At 36.4% G+C, this 18,411-nt stretch overlaps 1 protein-coding gene across 2 annotated transcripts in view; it reads left to right on the forward strand.

Annotated features, from left to right (window-relative positions):
- The first annotated feature begins 18,297 nt into the window (after nucleotides 1–18,297).
- Nucleotides 18,298–18,411, forward strand: part of LOC150104316 (solute carrier family 35 member E2B-like) — a 317,311-nt gene continuing 317,197 nt past the window's right edge. The window contains exon 1 of one of the 2 annotated variants that reach the window (XM_090396916.1): nucleotides 18,298–18,411. This exon is cut by the window's right edge and continues 135 nt beyond it. The gene's annotated coding sequence lies outside the window, so the exon portion shown is untranslated. The other variant, XM_090396915.1, reaches the window with a different exon arrangement.

Consider the following 18,411-nt stretch of genomic DNA (forward strand, 5'->3'; position numbering starts at 1 on the left):
ATTCAAAAGTTTATAGACATCTATTATAGCATCTCTCTCTCTCTCTCTTTCTACTGTTACTCGTACTTACACCTGTTAATCCCACTTACTCACAATCTTTACTCATAATCTAAATCTGATAATTGTTATATAATCTTTGTAACTATTTTTTCATTCATTACACGCCTACTTTATTCCTTTGGAACGCAGGAGACCAAATCTGTGCACAATAAATATATTATAATCTTATAATTTTATCTTATAATATCTTATAAAGAGGCAAAATGTCTTCCTCATCCTTAGAAATCAAGGTTCGCTTAAACATCGCAATTATCTCCAACAATAATAATAATCTGAGTGATACTTGCAAACTACGAAAGTGCTACTTGGAAAAAGAGGGAGGGGTAGACTCAGGAGAATGTGGTTTGAGGACATTAAATACTAGACTGGCTTGAATTACCATAAATGTTCCAGAGCAACAAAAGACAGAAAAAAGTTCCGTGACATGGTTGCCAACCTCCTTCTAGAGGATGACACTTGAAGAAGAAGAAGAAGGTACTTGCAACTATTGCTATGTGATCTTTAATATTTAAATTCCTATCCGCCAATACGCTAAGTTCTTTTACCTCCTCAGTTTCTTGTAGTATAACCCCGCTAATATAACATGCCGCTGAAACTCGAATCACACCAAAGTGCATAACTTTATAGTTACTAACATTGAGCTGACAGCCATTATCGTTAGCCGAAATTTCCAGGCAACTCAAATAATTTTTTTTAAGTGCTGAATATCAGAAGCATCCCTGATTGCCCTACCCATCTTCGAATCATCTGAAAACAATTGCACATCTGATGTTTGACCCTGATTGATGTCATTAATTTATAGATTGAACAATAATGGGCCCAAGGACTGAACCCTGTGGTATACAATGGTTATTTTTTATTTTATTTTTATTAATCTTTGTACTAAGCCTTTTTTCGACCGGTTCCCAAGTTAGTCGATCTCTGGCACGGACAAAAGGATTTTTTCTCTTGGAAACTCGGGTTTTTCGTCCGTAAACTCCAAAAAGTCGACCGTAGAACCCACATTATTTCAGACATTAAATATATTGTGTTAGGGTTAGGAACCATGACATGGCGGTAATTTTAGCGATCTCTCTTCATTGCGCGTGGCTTAATTAGTGATAGCTTTGTGCCAGCTACTGATTGGCTGCCAGTGGAGGCTGAACTGCCCACTCAGTCTCCAAAAGTTAGATAAGACTAAACGGCCTCGCCTACTCCCTATATGGGAATAAAAGGCGTTAGCTAATTTTTTTTTTCTCTTTAATCTTTTTGTACTGGTTATGGGCAGTACTACCCTTACATCACGTCTAGACTTGATATAGGCCTAAGCCTTTACAAGTGTTTTACCCCATGCCTGTTCTTTTTATCATTGTAGTTATTCTCTGGTGGCAACGCCATGCCACCAGTGTGCCCTGTAGAGCCCTTAAGGAAAGAACGTTTATATCCTTCTGTGTAAGCCCAAGCTGTTTTAAGTCTTTATAACTATCTGGACTCCATATGCCATGTAAAGTGATGGTGGCGCTGGTAAACCTCGGAGTTCCCCATGCTCCTCCGATATCTTACTAACTAGATCTTGGTTATTCTTATAATAGTTTACCTTATTATTACGGCTATAGGCTAGTGGACGCACTGTACCCACCATCTGGGCGTCAACAACCCAAACATCATCTCTTTTAATCACTAAGTCTGGCTTACACAAACCCGTGGAGGTCCTATAATGTGGTTCGAGGCGGTCTTCCAACTTTTGTTCTTAAAGCGGTTGTTCAGAATGGAGACCACGGCGAAATGCCTCCGCACGCGAACCCCATGGGTGCGCGAAAGCAACACTGGGATATATGAGACAACGTCTCACTGTAGTGGCAGCCAGCCCTACAGTTTATATCGTCACTACCCCATCGAGCTGTGCGGGCTCGAGTGAATAGAGCATTGATCCTCCTCCTGATAAGGTCAATATACTCGAACCCAGGGAGGAGTCTTGTGCTATCCCTTACCCAATCATGCTGGGGAGGCACCAGATATGACTCTTTTAAAGGAGCACCATCTAAAAAAGAGTGCAGCAGAGAGGCCCATCTCTTGTGTTCTGCAGGTGCTGACTCAATTAACCTCCCAACCGGCCGGGGTGGATGATATAGTCAGCTCTTCCTAGCTTTTTTCATGGATCAAAACTTCGTCGGCATTCTACCTTTTATCATGCCATTACCTTCCTCCGCCGTTAATCTCGTTACGGCTATTCTATAGCATTAGTGGATTAATTGTTGCTGAGTGACCTTTGTGTCCCCTCTCCCTGTCTTTATGTCTATTGTGTTGCTTAGAATTTTATTTACTGTCCTAAGTTATTTGACCTTTCTTGCCTCTAAAATGATTTATTGTGTCTCTTCCCGAAAATTGAAACCAATTTCACATATGCGAAAAAAAAAATCAATCCTGAAATGCCCACTGATCAGCTTTTGCAATGAATCTATTTAGTGATAGTGAATTTGGTGTATTTTATTCTACAAATCAGTGCACCGGAAGAGATGCACTGATTGTTCTTTCACTTTACGTATAATAATTGAATAATTGTTTTTCAAATTTTAAAATTTTCAAATGTTTGCTTTGAAAATATTATGTCAAATATTTATATTTTTAAATAATATTTATTGAAATAAATATGTCCTTTTTCTTTCGTTTCTAGCGAAATAGCATTATATGGATCATCATATTTCAGATTTAGAAACGATTTTTTGTTATTCATAAAGACAAAATTAAAAAAAATGTTAAAATGCTAAATTGCCTTACTCGGTTTCCGATTGTGTCTTTTTGGTATCAAAAATTTATATCCAATGATATTTTAGCAGTGATTCTTTCCCTTCGTCATTTATTTATTTATTTGTATTATGCATATTACGATAATATCTAGTGCATAACTTCGTAGATATGTTGAAAATATAATGTGAAAAATATCATATTCGGAATGATTCAACATTTTTGCTCATTTTGAATATTTTCTAATGTTCCCCCCCCCCCTCCTTAATCTCTCCTGGAAGTGAATTGCATAACTACTCTAAATTTCTCTACAGGTTTGAAAGCTCTTCTAGACAGCATTCAAAATCAGTTACTTAATTTTACCATTTTGACAAAAGATATACGGCAATCAGATTGTATCGTGAAGCTAAATCTGTTCTATTTATTTGCAATCTAAAACCAGCTGTTCTACTGCCCGCTGAAATTATGTGAAATTTTAGAAATAATATGCTATATTTTCACCATGCAAAATTGTTTATATGCATACCACACAAAAGAAAGTTCAGTAGTATTATTTGTGTTTGTTTTTCTTTTAAAAAAATCTAAATATTACTTCTTCTGCTGCTGGAAGCTATTTCTGAAATAATCGACGTCTTATAAATACTTGGTTATTCTACAAATCAGTGCACCGGAAGAGTTGCACTGATTGATCTTTCACTTTACGTATAATAATTGAATAATTTTTTTTCGAATTTCAGAATTTTCAAATGTTTGCTTTGAAAATATTATGTCAAATATTTATATTTTTAAACAATATTTATTGAAATAAATGTCCTTTTTCTTTCGTTTCTAGCGAAATAGCATTATATGGATCATCACATTTCAGTTTTAGAAACGATTTTTTGTTATTCATAAAGACAAAATAAAAAAAAATGTTAAAATGCTACATTGCATTACTCGGTTTCCGATTGTGTGTCTTTTTGGTATCAAAAATTTATATCCAATGATATTTTAGCAGTGATTCTTCGCCTTCGTCATTTATTTATTTATTTATTTGTATTATGCATATTACGATAATATCTAGTGCACATCCTTGTAGATATGTTGAAAGTATAATGGGGAAAATATCATATACGGAATGATTCAAAATTCTTTTTCATTTTGAAGATTTTCTAATGCTTTCCCCCCCCCCCCTCCTTATCCTCTCTTAGAACTCACAGGTTTGAAAACTTTTCTAGACAGCATTCAAAATCAATTACTTCATTTTACCATTTTGACAAAAGATATACGGCAATCAGATTGTATTGTGAAACTTCTAATTCTGTTCTATTTATTTGCAATCTAAAACCAGCTGTTCTACTGCCCGCTGAAATTATGTGAAATTTTAGAAATAATATGCTATATTTTCACCATGCAAAATTGTTTATATGCATACCACACAAAAGAAAGTTCAGTAGTATTATTTTTGTTTGTTTTTCTTTAAAAAAATCTAAATATTAGTTCTGCTGCTGGAAGCTATTTCTGAAATAATCTACGTCTTCTAAATACTTGGTAATCTCCTCTTAGCTGGAGGAAAGGTTGAAGGCTTGTTACTCTCAGTGCTATTGAGAAGAAAGGGGAGAACACTAAAGTGCCCCAGGCTGTAGTGCAGAATATGTCAAGAATGTCTTGTTTCCTTTTCGATTGTTGATTACCTATATTCTAACAGAAATACTGATATTTCTTTTACATGCTTATACATTATTTATGCCAAAATAATTGCTTAATTTATAATGATCAGTTTCACTTTTATTATCAAAAGTTAGAAATTAAATCATACAATTATCTTGAAAAAGAGGATTTGAATTATTTTCAAAGAAAAGGTGCATATGCGTTTCATAATCTTCTTTTTTTTTGGGGGGGGGGATATAGACCTAGGCAATCTGCGGATATTTCAGATAATTTATTTCATAAATCGTTCGCAAGACAGCTGTTACAAACGTAAATCACTTGGAGAACATACCTATTCATTTTAGTGTAAAACAGTAGCAAAGGTTCAGTTACTTTAGATATCTAATCTAGAAGAAAATGTTATGTCTGCTGAGATTAGAATCATACGTGAATAATTTTTCTGACATGATTTCTCTATTCGTTATAATGTAACCAATTTCCAGATTTTTTTCCCTCCTGCAGACTTCATGTTATATGCAGTGATTTCTTCTTTGAACTATAAGAAAAAAAATCAGATAACAGGAGAAAAATATGCAGTATTTTCTTTTCCACTGGCTGAATTTACAATGTTCTTTCTTTGTGTTTTGAAGAGAAACTGCAAATGACTTTTTTCTTACTATTTTTGCCATTATAACATCTCATATAATTATAAGAGTGACATTTTACCGTTTTTCTCCCACACGAGAAACAGAAATAAGGTGGTAATAATATTGTTGATTCTGCCAAACTTCATTGTAGCAGAAATTTTTATTACAAAACTTTGTAATATATATATATATATATATATATATCTCCGAAACAAGAAATTCGGAACCCATATCACATCAATGTTGAGTGTTGGCAAGGTGAAAATGTTCCCGTTATTATTTATATATTTCATTTATTAACTAGGGGGCTATGCCCAACCCCCCCTGTTCTGGTATGGTAGACCAGTTCTTCTTCAATGATAACTCGAAAGGGGGTTCAGCCACTGAATTCTGATGACTCGAATTTTGAAGACTCGACACTCAGGGTAACCCCTGAGTTTCAAAACATTTCGATAAACATGACATAAAAAAGCTTATCATTTTATATATATATAGGGTAGATTTTATTTCATTATTTTTTTGATGAAATACTTTACCTGGAATACTCTTTCCAGTTTCTCTGTGTCAAAAAAGAACTGAAAAATTAGCCTTCAAGATGAAAAAGAAACAGTGCATTCGGGTATCCCTCTATCAATATTTGTAGTCCTGAAAAGGACTGTTTTGATGGCCTTGAAAACAAACATTTTTTATTTCATACTGTTCAGAATTTAAAATTCTTGAACAGCGTGGAACACCTTGAAGCAAGGGTAAACACACAAAGCAATTTTACACTCAGGGCACCAGATTTTTGTTTCCTTTCTGATATTTTTTTTATTACATACATAATATTTGGGTGGAGGTTTTTTTTTTATTAGCCGTTGGTGGTAGATTTTCGGGATAATAGTTGGAGTTAGCAGCGTTCAACCTCAGATGTCTGGCAGGATTTCCTGTTTTTCTGCTTGCTGAAGAAGGCGCATGTGCATGCAGCAATGCTTTCGCAATTTCTATTCTGTATTCTAGATATGTTATGGTAGACAAACATTTTTTCTTGTACAGGAGGAAACTGTTCCAAATAACAAAATCCAAACACTTCAAAATTCAAATAACATGTCCAAACACTTTTTTGTAATATTTTTTATGCTGTTTCCTCATTACAGAGTAGAATGATAGCTGCTGATCGCACCTGTCGACTCAACCCATAGTGTCGTTGTATGCACACACAGCAATGGGTTTTTCTTTCTTCAAACCATGCTTCTCCACGGATTCCGCTGATGGATTGTGCAGGGAAGATAGCAGAAAAACATCTTTTTTGTCTTTCCAACGTAGTGCAAAGACTTTCCCTCGCTGATAAGTTCGGATTTCCCCCTTCGATAGCTTTCCTGAAGCCAGATCTGGAGGCCTATTTCGCCTTTTTGTATTTACATACCATAACTATCTCTAAGATGCTGTAAAAGCAAATAAGCGAGTTCAGGACACATGTATAGTAATTATCCATTATAATTCATTATAATGGCAATATCATTATAATAGCAATTATCCATTATCCTTTCCCCAGTAAAGGGTCTAGTAACTGCATTACTGCACGCATCGACAAGGGGAGATCCGAATATTTATCGTGCTCGATTACAGTTTGCTTCCCCGTATAAGGTTTGAAATCCCAAAGATATCCACTTTTCGATTCGCAAAGCATAAAAAATTTTACTCCATACTTCGCTTTCTTTTTGGGAATAAACTGCTTACATTTCAGTCCACCTTTGAATGGCATAAGGCTTTCATCGATACTCAAGTCTCTCTCAGGAATGTAGAGTGATCTACATTTTTGACGGATTTTCATCAGAAAATCATAAATTTTGTTGAGGACTGGGCAAGGATGTGTTGCCTGATCGTATTCTTCATTATTCTGAAAATGCAAATACTTCATGATGAGACTGAATTGTTTTTCAGTCATAACATCACGAAACATTGGCGTGTTCAGAATCCAGTCTGTAGACCAATACATTTCGAGAGCGGGCTTTCGAAATGTATTTCGAAACTTCGGGTTTTTCACTTTCTTTATTCTGATATTGCATTTGAAGGATGACAGTGGTTTTAAATATTAATTTCACCTGTATCCGAATATCACATAATTTCCTGAATTATAATAATCACGAAATATGTATATTGTGTGATTTATAATTTGCTAATTTATAATAATCACCACATAGTTTCAGTATCGAAAAATTAAAGTTATGTGGAACAATTATTTCTAGAACAATTATTTCAATATTACTAGAGAAAAATAACGTATTAAATAAAAACTGTACCTATGTTTCATAACAGTTTTCGGGTGTGTGATAGTAATGCAACGAGGGGGGGGGGGTTAAACTATCAGAGGCGAAATAAAGTTCAATTCTATTGTAAAAATATGGAAATAAACTTTCACATTTGATATACATATTTTGAATGATAAAAATAAGCAAATGTATCGCTTTCTTTAAAAATTGGAGAATAAAATATCTGAATTATGCAGAAAATATAAATTTAAATCATAACTGTTAATTTCATTTTGTAATGACCAATTATACAAGGAAACCAAGATAGTGAAAGTACAGATTACTATACAACATGAAGAAAAAATTTAGTAATATGATTAAAGAATTTCATGTTATTCTCTATAAAGCAAAGTTGCTCAAGCGTGTCCTAAAGGAAATCTGTTAAGTATTATTCGATTTCCATGGTTTTGTACAAAAATAAAATTAATATAACCTGGAACGTCGGCAGCCGGTTTTCTTTTCTTTTTTTAAAAGAATATTCCAAATAATTATCGTGAATTAATTTCTTCGAGAACAAAGAAAAATCTTTTGTCTAGTAGCGATTAGAAAAAAATTAGCGCAAAAAAATAAAAAATTAAATTGGTTAAGTGAAGAAATTATGCAAGACCTTTATTTTGCCCAGAAATTAAAATTGTATTGTACAATAAAAAGAGAAAACAAAAATATAAATAATTTCTCTATTTTTAGTCTATCATATATAACTAAAATCCAGTTCACCAGCATGGAACAAGAAAGTCCGTTTCTTGTTACAGGCAACTAAAAGGGAGCTACGAACGGGAGATAATCCGATTAACATTTCTCTTCAGCGTGAGGGTTTATCACACCTTCTAATGGACATGACAGTCAAATTGCACTTCTTATCCAGGTTCTTTAAACAGGTGGCCTGAATCTTATCCAGATTTATTTGGACGTCTATAGACGTCATAGCCGGTAGGAAGGTTAAGGTACCTTAAATCTGACAGATTCACACCCACAGTATACCACGTTTTGATATCTATTTGTTAACCATCCCCTGATTCAAGTAACGAGTTTATATTCCACCATATTCTCCTGTTTACGCAACAGCCTTTCGTGTGTATCTTACCAAATGCCTAACAAAAAAATCCAACATTTTCATAGTGTATACAACCCTCCAACTCGACATTGTTATAAAATGTGAGCAAATTGCTAAAACAAATCCTTCCTTTAGTAAACCCATGCTGCTCCTTACTTCGTATAGCATGTTTGCCTACTCATTTCTGTATGTGACTTCTTAACAACTTCTCTAAAAACTTCACTGTCACACCTGAGACTCTGATAAGTCAGTAGTTCGACACATCAGTTTCTGCACTACGCTTGTACAATGGAACTGTCACACATTCCTTCCATTTCTGTGGTATGATTCCTGAACTGAGACTCAAATTACACAGACATGAGAAAAGCCTAGCAATTTCAGCTTAACATTCTTTTACCGAACGGGATGATATTCCATCTTATGGGCAGTACTACCCTTCGATCACCTCCAGACATCTCGTCCAGACTTGATATAGGCCTGGACGAGAGGTTAAAGAGTTGTGTAACATCTCTTCAACCTCATTTTCTTCAAACCTCAAACATTATTGCACTTTCACACACATTTTTTACATTTCTCACTTGATGATCTAGTTTTCCTGACTCTCTGCATTTGGTCTCATACCAACAAGTAATTTCTCCAGGTAGCTGATGACAAATGAATTCAGATGCAGGTCCTCCTGTTATACAAGTCTTTTCTGCCGCCAATCACACATCTAGAAACTGACGCAGATTTCTTTGACACTGCCTGCGCATGAAATCATTTGCTATTATCGCCCTCCTTAACTGTTATGTTATATCTGGGTAGCAATCCTACAAATTTTACTCTCTCACATTTCTTTCTCGCTTCTTCCAACAGACCTTTCATATCTTCTCTCATACATCGTTTGTCACTACTTAAATTATTAGTACCTACAAGAAATACTATCTCATTTATTTTTCTTCTGTGGTTTTCAATTAACGTTTGTCATATTTTTGATTTGATCCCCCGGAAAACTAGATTTGCTGATTCCATTTGCAAGCGCAAATTTTAATATTGAGTCACCATACCATATTGCCTATTTTTTCTTAGATTTTAACTGACTTATCTTTTTGTTATTAATATTCTGATTACCAAGTTCAGTACTTTCCTGTTTCCTCAATTTGTTTGATCCTTTTTCTTATCCTGTTCAAGTTTTGTCAAACGTTTTGCCTCCTTTTCATTTCGCTGGTCTTTCTAATGTCAACTTATTATTATTATTATTATTATTATTATTATTATTATTATTATTATTATTATTATTAACAGAGACCTCCAGGGAGTCAGAGATTCATCGAGGGAGGCCACATACTACACACACCAGCAATCATACTTATTCTTGAATTCATTCACACTGCTTACACTCACGACATCCGAAGGCAATCCACTACAATCACGCACAACGCTCTGAGAGAAAAATCTAGTCCTCACACCCTTCTTGGCAACCTTCATTCTCAGCTTCCAAGGATGCCCTATTGTCCTTTCTGCATACTCCATAAACTGATAATCAGCTCAATTTTAATCAATATAATAATAATAATAATAATAATAATCCCATCATATAATAATAATAAATATAATAAAATAGAATAAAATAGAATAAAAATATAATAATAATTCCATCAGTTGAAATCGTGAATGACACTTTCAGAAGTTTGTGAGTATCAATCATATCACCCCACTTTCTCTTGTTTGCTAGTGTGTGAAGTCTACAAATTCTCAATCTTCTTCATAGTCAGTATTCCACAATTCCTGGTATAATTTTAAACACTTTCCTTTGTACTCTCTCCAATATCCAGAATCACAACGGAAACCAGGAGACCAGGTCTCTGCACAATAGTCTAAGTGAGGTCTTGTAAAGAGGCAAAATAACATCATTATCTTTACATGTGAACGTTTTTCAGCATTGGAATTATCTTTTCAGTTGTATTTGCAATCTTTGCCACATGGCCTCTAAACTTCAACTTTCTATTTACACTCCAAGATCCCTACCCTGATCAGTTTCTTCTAGCATAATCCCATCAATACAATGCGGCACTGGATATCTAATCACGACGAAGTGAATGATTTTACATTTATTAACAATGAACTGACATCTTTTTTTCCTATGCTCACAGTTCCAGCCTATTCAAATCATTCTGCAAAGAGTGCATATCAGCAGCTTTCCTGATTACCCTATCTTTGCATCATCTATATGATACATTTGCATCATCATTGCTACATATTTTTGCATCATCATCAAATAACTGTATGTCGCTTGTCAAATCCTTCCCAATACCATTAATGTACAGATTGAAAAACAGTAGACCAAGCGCAGATCCTTGTAGTACACCACTTGTTACCCTAAACCTTGCAGACTCAGATCCCACGTATACCAAATTTTTATATCTGTCAGTCAGCCATCCTCTTATCCATGCTAATACTGTATAACCCAAAAGCATTTTCTCCAATTTATGCAGCAGTCTGCCATGCTATGTTCTGTCAAACAGCCTCAGCAAAATCCAAGAGTATCACGGTGTAATTAATGCCGTTGTCTAGTTCAATGATTACATTGTTATAAAATGTGAGCAAGTTCATGGTAAAACATGACCTTCCTTAGTAAACCCATGTTTACTAAGGTCCAAGTTTACAAAATTCTTCACCACTACTACTGAGATACTAATTGATCGAAAGTTGGATTCATCGGTCTTTGCACAACCCTTGTGCAAAGGAACTACCTACCATTCATTCCTTCCATTCGTGTGGAATTTTCCCTGTTCTGAGTCCTTGTCAAAGGAATGGCCAATTCAGCTGAACACTCTTTTAGAGTGTGGTACGGCCACGTTTAAACTCGACAGCTCATTTCTTAATTGTCGAAAACGGAGGGGAAGAGTGCACATAAACTATTATGAACTTCGAATGTGGCGCTAAACCTTCTTTTACAAAGAATTTTACAACCTTACGATACTGAATTTTATCCATTTCAAGGGATACATACAACTCTTTTGCTTCAGACAGCTTATGAAACAAACTACTTGATAGAATGACTTGCAATTTCACTCGGATGCATATGACAGATGTACTAACGTAGAAAAAATATCTTGTTGATAGTTTTTCAATGTATGGTCGAGGCCGAAAACGTTTCAGAGACCAACCCTCATTGAAGAGACGCCTCAAGAAGTGCGTCATCTAATGGTACCTAACGCCAGCACAATTTTTTAATGTCCGAAATACTGTGGTTTTAATATCGATTTTTTGTTTGAGTTGAATATACCAGAAACTAGGGTTTTTAAAAAAAAAAAAAAAACTTTGCCCATGCAAGTGATGGAATAACTCGGGAACCACAGATAAAAAATAAAAAGAAGAAAAGAAAAAAGAAAGCATAGAAAAACTTTTTCTATCCGGCGACTAGACTTGAACTTAAATCTATATTCCGGAGGTTTTGCACGGAGGAGTCCAATCACCACTTCCATTGAGCTTTATTATTCAACAGAAATGAAAATTTCCATAAAATGAAGTATAAAAATAAGTTCCAAATTTGAAATTTCACTGTATTAACATTATAGGATGTAACTTTGATGATATCCCGAGAGCACTGTGTGGGTCCCAGAACAACTGTTCGAGTTACCGAACCCGTTAATAACAAATTTGGAATCTTCCACTCAGCTTGAGCTAAATCCCGCTGCCGCTTATTTTCTAATTCGTGACGAAAGGAAGACCAAGCCAGAGTGCTAGGTTCTCACTGTATGGGTGGTGTGTTTGCAAGACAATGATCCGTGGTGTTCAAGATAGGATGCGTGAGTAGTGTTTGCCAGGAGGAACAATAGAAATGGTGGCTATGGCAATTAAGAGAGGTGAAAGGGTGGATGAGATGATTGCGATGGTAGGAACAAATGACTTGAGTGGTAATGTAAGTCAGGCAGCAAGAGATATGAGATTTTTACTTGAGGCTGTACGAAAGAAGACAGAGAGAGGAAAAATAGTGTGCATGTTGCCTAGGTATGATAATGAAGAACTCAGCAGAAGAGCAGTAATATTGAATGATATAATAGCTAGAATGTGTGACAAGAAAGGACTGGTATATGTGGATGCTTGGAGTGTGTTTCAGGAAAGAGAGGAATTGTATGCGAGAGATCACTTATATTTGAATGAGGAAGGGCATAGGCATCTGGAGAGATTGCTGTCCTGAACGAGTCAGCGAGTCAGTGTGTTCCAGGGAGGATGATAGCAGGGGTGGCCTCTTGTGGGAATGGATACTTGGGAGAAGGGAGATGACAACAGGTAACATTGAGCCCAGCGGAGTCTAGAGGGGATAATGCTGTGTATAGAAACAATGGCATTTATAAGATTTATACTAATGCCAGGAGCATCCAAAATAAAGGAAAAGGAATTGGTGACGCAGATAGCATCAGCCTGGCCAAACATTGTTACGATCACTGAGAAGTGGTTGACAGAAGAGGATATAATAACAGGAATAGAAGTCGCTGGGTACAGCATTTTTCGGCAGGATAGGAGGGGTAAGCGTGGTGGTGGGATATTGTTTATGATAAGTGACGACCTATATCCTCTAAGAGTGGAGGCTTTGGAAGGCAGTGAGACAAATGATTTTGAAGAGCATATGGTGTGAGGTAGAGGTGGGCAAGACAGGGTATTTAGTGGGGTGTTGCTACAGACCCAGGAGCACAGAGGATGGGGAGCAGGAGATGTTTAGACAGTTAAGTTTAGCAAGTGCAAGAAGAATGATTGTTAAGGGAGAATTTAACTACAGTAATATAAATTGGAGAGAGAGGACGATGCATGTAGCAATAGCGGAATGGAATTTATAGAATTCTTGAGGGGCAAATGTCTTAGGCAACATGTAAAACAGGGAACAAAAGGTTCAAGAGTTTTGGATTTGGTTATAGCATCAGAAGAGTTGATAATAACTGAGATGACATCTCTAATACCAGTTGAAGAGAGGGACCATATGGTTATGACTTGGAAAATAAATAGACATGAAGGAGTATCAAAGAGACGAGAACTTATGTGGAATTATAAAGCAGGTGATTATAATGGTCTTAGACGTTAAGTTGAGGAAGTTTCATGGAGGGAGGAATTGGAAGGCCTGGATATCATTAATGTGTGGGAAATTATGAAAGAATATTTGTTGCAGCAATGGTAAGTTGTATACCACGAATGAACAAGAGGACACAATTTGGAGAAAGTGGATGACAAACAATATTAAACAGGAATTGAATGCAAAAAAGAGACTGTGGAAGAGATATAAGAGACAGGAGAAGAGAAGATTCATGAAGAGTATAAGACAAAGGCCAGAAGAATTACTAGTATGGTAAGGAAGACGAAACTGGAATATGAGAGGAGATTGGCCCTAAGATCCAAAGAAATTCCTAGGGAATTTATTAGATATGTGGCCAGTAGGAGAAATGATTGTGGAAGAATGATATTGTTGGATAAAAACGGGAATAGAGTGTCTGATGCAGCGGACATAGTAGAATTGTTCAATGAACATTTTATTGGAGTATTTCATCCTGGAGGAGTCAGTTTTTGCTAGAGGGATAGGGTAGGTTCGAGGTTTAGAAGTGCAGGAGGAGAACATATTCCAAATACTGAGTAATCTGCATGTCAGTATAGCTGTGGAAGTGGATGGTATTTTACCACAAGTTTTGAGAGAATGTTCTAAGGAACTGACAGCTTTTTTGACCTGGCTTTTCAATGAAATTCTGCCTGCAGGAAAGATGCCCAGGAAATGGAAGGAAGATAAGATAGTGCCATTGCATAAGGGTGGTAACAGACTGGAAGTGTCTAATTATAGGCCACTTTGTGTGTCATCAGTAGTTGTTAAGATCTTGGAGAAAGTAGTGAGGGACCGCATACAGCATTGGGCAGATGAGGGTAATGTTATCTGTGAGAATCAACATGGATTTGTGAAAGGGCCCTCTTGTTTTAGCAATATGCTAGCCTTTTATAATAAAGTTACAAGTATATTAGATGAGGGAAAGGCATATACTGCAATTATCTTAGACTTAGCAAAGGCATTTGACAGGGTGCCACATGATAAGCTGATATTTAATTTGCAGCACATGGGTCTGGATGTCAGATTGGTCAATTGGATTCAGGATTGGCTGTCTGATAGGTATCAAAGAATTGTGTATGGTGGAGCAGTTTCAAGGAGGCAGAGGGTTACAGGTGGGGTCCCACTGGGCTCAGTACTAAGACCTATATTGCTTAACCTTTATATCAATAACATTGCCAGTGGATTGCAAGGGGATATTCTGTTGTTTGCAGATGATGCGAAGCTGAGAAGGATTATTAGTAATAGTGCAGATGTGGTAGCCCTGCAAGAGGATTTGAATAAGCTAGATAGATGGGGAAATGAATGGGGGTCTCAGTTTAACCACCTTACCGGCCGTTATGGATCAAATACGCATCCGCATACGCTTCGTATCCATCATATATTTCATTGTTATAACAATGGTATTACAATTTTAATAAGCACTTCGCATCCATGATAACGTGAACGTCTATAGATGTCTTGGCCGGTAGCGTGGTTAATGCAGGAAAATGTAAGATCCTGAGGTTTGGGAAACATCGATGGGATACTGCATACTCTATGGGAGGAAGTAGGGGAGAAAAGAGATCTCGGGTTGATGACTGATAGAAACCTGAAATTTAGGGGACATATTGCAAATGTGGTGAAGGTTACACAGAGGATTGCTGCTATTATGAGAATGACACTAACCTGGAGAGATAAATGGGTTATCATTCTGTTGTATAAGTCTCTGATCAGACCACGCTTAGACTATTGTTCTCAGATTTGGTCCCCAGGATTTGAAGGGGATAAGTTAACTGTGGAAAGGGTACAGAGGCAGATAACCAAAACAGTTTCTGGACTGTACAATGTTAGTTATGAGGATTGGCTGCGGGAATGTGGACTGCAGAGTTTGGTGATTAGAAGAAGGCGAGGTAATATGATTGAGACTTTTAAACTGTTGAGAGGTGGTTACAGGGTTCATACTGGGAGTTCTTTTGCTTGGTTGAACAGCGGGAAGGAGTGATGACAAGATGCCATCCTTGGAAGTTACGAAAGGAAACTGTGAGCAATAGGGCAAGCAGCGGTTTCTTTGCATGGAGGGTGGTTGAACCGTGGAAATCATTGCCCAGTGGAGTGGTGAGAGCGAGAACGGTCAATGAGTTTAAGGAGTGGTATGATAGACTTTGTGTTTCTTAGGGGGGACCTCCCCCTCGATGAGCCTTGACAGACTTTATGAAGACTTAGGAAGGACCTCCCACGATGAGGCTTTTGACTACATGGAGGCCTGATAATATCTTGCTCCTCATGTATAATGCATTACAAATGAAAGAAACCCAATTTGCTGTCGATCCTAGAAATTCTTCCACAAGAACCAATTAAGAATAAAATTTAAAAAATGAAATGAAATAAAATAAAATAAAATTCCAACCAAACTTCTAAAATATTAATAAAAATTCAACAAACAATATTCTAATAACATTAATTTTTACCTAAAGAAATTTTTGCATCCATCGATATAAACAATGTGTACAACCATCTGCAGTTATGCAAATCAGAATTACCATCCAAGGCTAAACACTGTTCACCTCAATTTCCGAAGTTCCTCATGAGGCCACAAAGGTGCCACTTCTGCATTCATCAGAAATGACAACCTAGTTCAGAAATTGCAATATCTCGTATCTCTTCTCTCATCACTGTTTGATTTGGTCTGTTTCAAAATTTCTCTATTATATCAAATTTTCCTTACTTTCATTTACTGTCAGTATCGCTCACCAAATTGTGTGGTGATGTAACCCTTAGTGGAGACTTCAATGTTCACTACTCAAATTACTTTCACATTTCCACGTTATTCGATCAAGAAGGGTGTAATTTATAAGATATTATGTAAATAATCGATATTTGTTACAAATTTAACAAATTATACATTTTAGCATGAAATAATTAACAGATTAATTAGATAATATCTAGATAGTTAGTTATTTAATAATTAGTTAGTTAGTAAGTTAGATAGGGTTAAACAGCCTCGCCTGATCGCTTTTTATTCCTGATACAGGAATAAAAAGCGTTAGGTGATTTTTTTTTTGATAATTAACCGGAATAACAACAAGAATAGCCAAGAACGCTTTAGTTATTTTTTAATAGGGTGTATGGTCTCCATTAACAGCCAAAACAGCGGTTCATCTTAATTTCATAGACCGGATAAGATGATCAAACAGTTATCATGGGCTATTTTCCTCACACTTCTGTGAGAGCAATTTCTAGCTCTTGAAGCGTTCGTGGTGGCACCAGTCGAGCAGAAACGCGCTTACCTAAAGCATCCCAGGCATGTTCGATTGGATTTCAATCTGGTGAACAGGCATGCCTGTGCATTCGTTCAATACCTTCTTCCTGAAACCACTCTTGTACCAAATTTGCACAGTGTGGACGAGCAATGTCATCCATAAAAATGAATTCTCGGCCAATTGCAGCAGCATATGGACGAACTATAGGTTCCAAATCTCATTGGGGTACCTCGGGGCTGTTAAGGAACTGTTTCTGACACAACAGAGATCTGTATGTCCACCTATACTTATTCTATCCGATATCATGAAACTCCCACCTTCATGTTGGGGTCTTTCACGAACAAACTGTGGATTATTTCTTGTTCCACTTTCACGCCATATCAAGATATGTCAGTTATCTGGTTACAGACTGAACTTGGACTGTATCCAGGTTGAGTCTGTAACCAGATATATGGTTATCTGTCACAGACTGAACCTGGACATGTCATTGAAAAGTACACAAGCCCAATCCTCATTTGTCCAATTGCCGTGTTCCTATGCCCAAATTCTTAGGGCTCTTTTGTGATTTGCAGTAAGTGGAATGCAAACCATTGGTCTTTGAGCATATAAACCTATGGCGTGAAGACGATTTGGAACATTTCCCTCTCCAGAAAGAGATTCTAAAGTCGCAAAATTACGATTTGAGATATATACACGCACGCTTGAGCCACAACTTGTTGCGTTTGTCCAGCTTCTAATCGACCAATGGCTCTCCAAGCCATGGATTCCAGGATATCATGCTGCTCTGCCATTTTTAACAAAATAATCGGGGGTAGGTGACTCAACTTTAGAACTGAAGTGATAATTATGCACTGTGGAAGTGAGCGCAACAAGCCGTCCCCCACATGCTAATACGTCTAAGACACGTTTCGACATCTTAATATGATTTTGTAAGCAGTTGCGTGTTCTAGACTGTTGTATATTAAGAATATTTTAAAATAAGTGTGTTAATTTGTAAATTATTTTTATAACTTTATAATTTATAATAAAACCAAAATATCTCCTAATTGTTTTGAGCAGTATAGAAAACATGATCGCTTGCCCAAGCGTCAATAGCAAAAACTCTCATTCAGTACTAAGGAACTCGAAGTCTCAGAGAGGTGTAATTTTCGTAAGCGGTCTGCTCTCTTAGCTTTCTGCCTGGTCTCTGAGGAGAATCAGCCAGTTCGAAACAGCTGTCAGGTCAGTGAAACCATACCAAAATGGACCAACAAAAGGCGAATATATGGACGCTTGGACAAGCGATCATGTCTTTTATAAGGTCCGCGCTAGGGCGACTCGTAAATGTCGGTGAGTGTATTCCTGTAAGCTTTCTGGTCGGTCAAAATTCGTACGAAACTTTCATAGTTTCGATATTCGGCTTTGAAATAATGCTGGATTTAATATCCACTTGATTTATATACTTTTGCATTGCCGAACTGAAGCCTTTTGGCGTTTTATTTTAGTAAATGCTATATTAACATAATGAGATATAACCTAAAAATTAATCTAGGAAAAGCAAAAAAGTTCCAGAGGGCGTTTGTAAATAAATGCTTGCATGTGTTTATGTGGTGTGTTGTGTTCTTTGAGGCTATATATATATACGATGGAGTAAAATATGCTTTTAGGTTTAGTAATTAAGATATTTAGTACATATTGGCAATCCGAATTACACTGAGAA

The sequence above is a fragment of the Typopeltis vanoorti genome, chromosome 8, assembly GCF_054136105.1.
Source record: "Typopeltis vanoorti isolate ZY-2024b chromosome 8, IOZ_Tvanoo_1.0, whole genome shotgun sequence".
Lineage (NCBI taxonomy): Eukaryota > Metazoa > Arthropoda > Arachnida > Uropygi > Thelyphonidae > Typopeltis > Typopeltis vanoorti.